The sequence below is a fragment of the Chaetura pelagica genome, unplaced genomic scaffold (genome assembly GCF_000747805.2).
Source record: "Chaetura pelagica isolate M959 unplaced genomic scaffold, ChaPel_1.0 scaffold546, whole genome shotgun sequence".
Lineage (NCBI taxonomy): Eukaryota > Metazoa > Chordata > Aves > Apodiformes > Apodidae > Chaetura > Chaetura pelagica.
Window position 1 is genome coordinate 103,983 of NW_009953798.1, and position 6,631 is coordinate 110,613.

The following is a 6,631-nucleotide window of genomic DNA, read 5'->3' on the forward strand; positions in this document are numbered from 1 at the left end:
GGAGGCCCCGCGGGGCGCCGCGGAAGCGCGGGGCGGGTCCCTCGGGCCGGGTCGCTGCGCGCGGGAGGCCGCGGATTGGGGCCGGTGGCGCCATCTTGGGAGAGGGTTCCCCGCCCCGCCGGCCTCTCCGCTTGGGAAGGCGCCGGTGCTCAGTGTGACAGGGGTAGCTTATCTCTGGAATGGAACCGTAGCTGGAGGGAGTTTCCCTGCGGAGGGCAAAGGGGTGTGTTCAAGGGCTGCAGCAGAAATACAGGACGGTTTATGGACAGAGTTTGGAAACGTGGAGGCGCATAAGGTGCCCTGGGGCAGGAGGAGCGCGGGCTGGGCCTGGTGGCACCTGTCGTTCTGCATCCTGGGCCGTGCTGGCTCTGCCGGAAGGGTCGTGGGTGGCCTCGGCGCTGAGCGTGAGGGGAAACAGCCGCTTGTTGGAAAGAGGAAAGTCTATGAAGCTGGCTGGTATAAAGGAATTCAACTTTGCTAAAGATCTTTTACAGCATATGTTTATGAAACCGGTAGTGATAATAGATTGGCATAGTGGCACCCCAAGAAGTGATACAGCTGCTGTAGTTTGACATAGAACCATGGGATGGTTTGGGTTGGAAGGGACCTTAAAGATCACTAAGTTCCAGCCCCCCTGCCATGGACAGGGACTCTTCCTACTAGACCAAGTTGCTCCAAGCCCCATCCAACCTGGCCTTGAGCACTTCCAGGGATGGGGCAGCCACAGCTTCTCTGGGCAACCTACTCCAGTGTCTCACCGCCTCACAGTAAAGATTTTCTTCCTAATATGTAACCTACATCTACCCACTTCCAGTTTAAAGCCATTACCCCTTGTCCTATTGATGTCAGAAGAGGCAGGCCAGCCTGACCAACATAAGGGAGTGCTTTTCTGGCCGTATTTTGATGTGGATGTCTGTAGCCACAGGAAATGGGTATCACACTTAGGAGAGAACAAGGAGTAGTTAAGCTTACCAGAAAGGACCCCCTTCTCACAAAAGAACTTGCCAGACAAGTATTTAGATTATAATATTGGTATACTTGAGAGATAAGATGAATTTGCATTTTTAATGTATAAAAAAACCTTGTCTTACATGGAAGATGTGCTTGATTTGTGGCAACCCACTGGACACCCGACTTTGTGCAAACCTGCAATAAAACATTACTTCTTCCTAAGCGTAGTCTCTTTCTCTGTGTTTCTGGAGGTAACTCAAAACACTATTACTATCACTCCATACCCTTGCAAAAAGCCCCTCCCCAGCTTTCCTGTAGCCCCTTCACTACTGGAAGGCTGCCATAAGGTCTCCCCGAGCCTACTTTTCTCCAGGCTGCACAATTCCAACTCTCAGCCTGTCTTCATAGGAGAGGTGCTCCAGCACTTTGGCCATCTTCATGGCCTGCCTCTGGACTCACTCCAACAGCTCCATGTCCTTCCTGTGTTGGGGGCTCCAGAACTGGACACAGCGCTCCAGCTGGGGTCTCACCAAAGTGAAGTGAAAGAGTGGAATCACCTCCCTTAACCTGCTCACTGCAGTTCTTTTGATGCAGCCCAGGACATGATTGGGTTTCTGGGCTGCCCATCACTGCCACATCACTGCCCCATCAACTAGCAATCCCAAATCCTTCTTTTCAGGGCTGTTTTCCATTCATTCTCCACCTGGACTGTGTTTGTGCTGGGGGTTGCCCTGACCAATGTGTAGGACCTTGAACTTGACTTTGACTTCTTGTGATTTACACAAGGCCATTACTCAAGCCTGTCAAAGTCCTCTTCAGCTTGTTGACCACACCACACAGCTTGGTATTGTCAGCAAACTTGCTGACGGTGCACTTGATCCCACTGTCCATGTCACCAACGAAGATGTCAAACAGCACCAGTCCCAATACTGACCATTGAGGATCACCGCTTGTCACTGGTCTCCATTTGAACATGGAGATGTTGCACACTACTCTACTCTTTGAGTGCAACCATCCAGCCCATTCCTTATCCACTGAGTGGTACATCTGTCAAATCATATCTTTCCAATTTAGAGATCAGGATGTTGTGTGGGACAGTGTGTGGGACACTGCAGAAGTCAAGATAGATGACATCAGTTTCTCTTCCCTTTTCCACCAACACTGTGACCCCGCCATAAAAAGCCACCAAATTTGTCATGCATAATTTACCCAAAGTAAAGCCATGTTCGTTGTCACCACATTTTCCATGTGCCTTAGCAAAACCTTCAGGGGGATCTTCTCCATGATTTTGACAGGCACAGCATTGAATCTAACTTTGTACTCTTCCCAGGCTGCCTGTCCTTGCTTCCACCCTCGGTGGACTTACTTTTTACACCTAAGTGTGTCCAGGATTTCCTTGTTCATCCATGTAGGCTTAAACCTGTTTGTCTTCCTTTTTGTTGGAATGAATCACTCCTGATGTGATCTTTGAATATTGACCAGTTTCCACGGGCTTCTCTCCCCTCCTGGGCTTTATCTTATGGTGCACTACCAGGAAGATCCCTAAAAAGGTCAAAGTCTGCTCCCTGAAAGTCCCTGAAAGTTCTACCCTTCTTGTTGCCCTAAGGATCATGAATTCCACCATTTCATGGTCACTGCAGACAAGTCTGTCCTTAAGCTCCATGTTGAACATCCTTGTTAGTGAGAACAAAGTCCAACATAGACACTTGGAAAAGTAGACAGTATTTCTCTTTGGTGGACACACGAAGCTTATTTTTTAATATTCTTATAAGTTTCCTTTCTTTTTTTCTTTTTTCTTTTTTTTTTTTTTTTTAACTTCTTCAGTTGCACTGTCCTTGGGAGATGGTTTATTTCTGTATTTCCATGAAATTTCTGCATTGTCTGCACTGGCTGAAACATTCAGACTGACTGGGTGTGGGAGAAGTTATGACTGGAATTGAAACAGGAGACTCTCATCCCAGATAATCTTCTCCCTTTCATTAACTTCATCTTCACTTTCTGCTGAATTGATTGTCACAGCTGCAGTGGTATTTGGATGAAGTTTTATAATTCACAACAAAGATTGAAAGACAGTGTTTGGGTTTAGAATTTCAAATAATATAGAATATAAAACCATTGTTTTCTTTAAGAGGAAGTAAAATATAAATTAATATATTGTTAGTTCATAGGTAAATAAAAGTTGTCCTTTAGTTAAGATTCATAAGGTATTTTATAAGACATAAGACATATTCAAGAGTTAAATTGCAACTCAGTTAAATATGGAGTATTTAAACATTGGATGTTTAGGTTTTTTTCCAGCCACTCTCTTCACCAGAAGGGTGAAGGGACCAGGCCTTAGGTGAGATGACTGACCATTTAGGGAGCAAGCCTCCTTTTCCTCATCTCACATACTGCAGGCTCCAAGGGCATCTGGAAGCCTCTTTTTTCTTTGATTGATAAAGGACACTGGACAAATGTGGCCAAGATAAAGCTATTTAATCTCTTCCCATGTGATCACAGCCAGCTATGTCCTAAACTTACACAAACTGTTATGGAAAATCATCGTTCTTCTCAGGCATTTTGCTCCCACATCTCCTGTTTCAAAACTTGTTTTCTGTGTTGGTTAGAAATGCTCTTCTCATTTCATGCTTAAATGTATTCATGGTCAATTTATACCTCCTTGTCATTGTGCCAACATTGTCCTTTAATTTAATTAGCTCTCTTTCCTTTCCAATGTTTGCCTTCTAAAATATTGATGGTGATCAGTCATATCACTTCTCAGTCCTCATTGATGGAGACTAAACAAACTCTTCTCACCCAGACAGGTCTCCATTTCCCTGATCATCTTCACAGCCCTTTCTTACCTTTTCTCCAGTTTTGCATTTGTCTCAGGGATAGGTGACCAGACTGTACCCATTATTTCATAAAAGGGACTGTATGACCTGCACGAGGATTACTAACATTTTACCACTGTTAAAAAACTTTTCCATCAGGTTGTCAAATCAGAATTGCCTGCCTTGCAGCTGTGCGGCACTGTGAGCAACTTTTGCAAAGGGTGTTTTAAGCCATCAAGAAGTTCAATACAGAAGCTGAATGTAAGTGATGAAGTAAGTGAATGTTTAAAGGTACATTTTTATTTTCCCAACTTTATTCAAAGGCTTTAGATGTTTCCTGCACCCTGATACTGACTATACCATTAGATAAGACATGTCAGGAACCAGTGCTACACTTAAACCTACCCTTAAAATCCCTGAACTATCTAGTGATGTTTTGGTTACAGGTCAATTTTATTTGCTTTGTGTACATTGTAGTATCATTCATCTTGATGTAGGAGCTGCAAGAGCTTGGATAAAAGGCCTCAACAGACATCTGCTTAAAGGTACTGGCATGCTTTGTTGACAGCTCTGTCATAAGCTTTTAATAAAAATATATTATGCAGACATAGATCCTTCGGTTCAAAAAAGCAACCCAGCAGTTCAAAAAGGGTCTGCTTTCCTTCATTACTGAGATAATCCCTCTGAAATACCCAGATTATCCTAAATCTGTAAACCTAGAGCATCTCTATGTTGGTTAAATGGATGCTCTAAAAAGAGCCTGGATTAGAAAACATATACACTCCCTAAAATATTCAATACAAATGCTAAAGCCACTATGTCATAGCCTCAAAATAAATATCTAAAATTGAAACTAGAAGAAAACCCCTACATCTCAGTTCCAGCATGAAGGTCAATGGAGACAGTCAGAAGCCCAAAAGTAGTGCAGAAACTAGTACTGTTCACTTTATTGAACATAAACTATAGGGAGGGACCACGTAGAAATGGTTCTGTTTCTGAAACTCAGAAATTAGACAAAGTGCATTAAGTGTACTCACTGAGAGATGAGATGGCACAGACATTACTTACTGGACAATTTTTATGTCTCCTCTCTACCAGTGTAGAAGCTGTTTAAATACACATATTTCTTCAGTAACCTTCACCAGAAGCGTGAGCACAGCCCAGATGGGATCATAGGGATCACATAATGGAGGCATATCTTATCCAAGGCTCAGGAGGAAGCGAGAGGTCTGTGTTTGCTTCATCTAGCCATAGTGGGGTTGACCTGTGTCTGTTGGAGCCACTGCCAGATCTCTATCCACTGAGAAAGGGTTCAGCTTTTGTACCTGCTAAGCCATTTTTTCCATACTCGTGCCATGGTGCTGGCACCATACACCTTCTCAGACACCTGCAGCTTATTTTTGAAGGCAGAGAAAGGAAGTAACAGTGATACTGAAGTTCTTCAAATTAGGAAAACTCTAAAGGGAGCCACAAGCTAGACATGTGTTTTGTTGTAGGCTGAGTAACATAGCTTGATTCTAGAGCAGTGATGGCAGACCTCCAGCACATCTGAGGATGTGCTGAGGGTTGATGATATCCCAGTCCAGTTCTCTTAGGAGGTACGTCCAAGGGTACACCAGAAAACAGGTTAGAAGTCAGTTCTGGGAAGTTTAGAGTTAACAGATTCTGTAGAGCTGTGAAAAGCAAAGTTAGTTAATCGCGCCAGGTATTCCTCTTTTAATAGTTTCTCAAGAGCTTGGAGAAAGACTGAAGCTCCATTGTACTAAACATCACATCCTACACCTGCATCATAATAATAATAATAAAAAAGTGGTTCTTCATTTCATAATGTACTTCTCAGTATGTTAGGTTGTAGAGCAGACCAACACTCTAGTCAGGTTAGTGGTACAAGGCAGACAAACATTCCTTTCCATTTATTCTTCTAACCAATTCAGTTTTATTTTACAATTTATGCAGAAGCTGCAGAGTCAACCAGTGTCTCTCTTCATCTGGAGATGGATTTTGGGCAAGGCATATTCCCTCTTACTGGTATTCATCTTGGAGGATGAGAATCAGTTTTCAACTGAGTAGGAATATCTCCAGGTTTGACCAGTTAAGGCTTAATTCCTCTTCCTAGCCACATGTTTTGTGTGTGACTCAGGAATAGGTCCGCAAAAGAACTTTTCATGAGAACTCTGCCTGTCCTTTGTGTGACTACCCAAAGAAGAGACTAGCAGTAGAACTACCCTTTTTATTGCTGAAGTTTATAGACTAGCAGAAAATGAATTAAGTATTTCAAAACTGGAACAAACAGATCTCTCTGGAAATCCTTTTGCTCTCTTATTGGCCCAACTCTCTTTAGAATACATTTTAAAAGTTTAAGTTCTTTTTTAGAGTAACTCTGATATTGTATATCCATTGGAGAAAAAGGCAGAGTCATATTTGTACTTACAGTGTCTCTCTCTGACTTATTTAATGTCTAGAGAGAGGGTGTCAGCTTCTTCAGATGAGATTCCTATGTTGACAGATTTTTTGTTTTATGTACAGTTTACAGCTTAGGTAACATCAGTGGGACTCCATACTCCATGCACATACAATTCCATATACTGCACTAGACACAATCTTAACTGCTGAAAATACATGTATTATTTTATTACTTATGTCTGTAGCTTATTTTAGAACAGATTCTATGTTACAACAACTGCAGCTAATAGCATAGATACATGTAATAGGGAGAAGCCATTATCATTCTAATAATTGAAATCTGTGGAAAAAAACATGTTTCTTATATGATTTCCAAGTATGTTTATAGGAATATGAAATACACATGAGAGGCTAAGGACTTAAGTCTTCCATTATGTATCCTTCAAAATAAAGTGCTTATAGAG